This window comes from Fukomys damarensis, unplaced genomic scaffold (genome assembly GCF_012274545.1).
Source record: "Fukomys damarensis isolate Sample0158 unplaced genomic scaffold, DMR_v1.0_HiC HiC_scaffold_3, whole genome shotgun sequence".
Lineage (NCBI taxonomy): Eukaryota > Metazoa > Chordata > Mammalia > Rodentia > Bathyergidae > Fukomys > Fukomys damarensis.
In genome coordinates this window covers 32,959,050-32,959,382 of record NW_022900915.1, presented here as the reverse complement: position 1 = coordinate 32,959,382, position 333 = coordinate 32,959,050, and the positions used below count along the sequence as shown (strand labels likewise).

The 333-nt window shown below is 45.0% G+C and overlaps 1 protein-coding gene across 3 annotated transcripts in view; it reads right to left on the bottom strand.

Annotated features, from left to right (window-relative positions):
- Positions 1 to 333, bottom strand: part of Spata9 (spermatogenesis associated 9) — a 20,871-nt gene that overhangs the window by 13,809 nt on the left and 6,729 nt on the right. The window lies entirely within an intron of this gene.

The following is a 333-nucleotide window of genomic DNA, read 5'->3' as shown; positions in this document are numbered from 1 at the left end:
GGGGTCTCACTATACAGTATTGCCCAGACTTGTTGCAAAATTTTGGACTCAAGCGACTCTCCTGCCTCAGCGTCCAGCCTCAGTCTTACCTTATCTAGGGAAACACAGCTAGTTTTACCACTTACTGTAGAATTTCTTTCAGGTTTGACACAGTGGTAATTTACACACATGTTTAGTATGAACAATTTGAAATCGACAGTAGAAAAAAGGGCCACGTTCCTTCCCCTTTCGGATGTATTTAAGCCAGAAAATATTGACAAAAGGCTCAAGCCTTCGTTCCTCTATCCCAGTTTCTTTGGACAGGGTCCTCATCTCGCGCACGCGCCCTGGGTG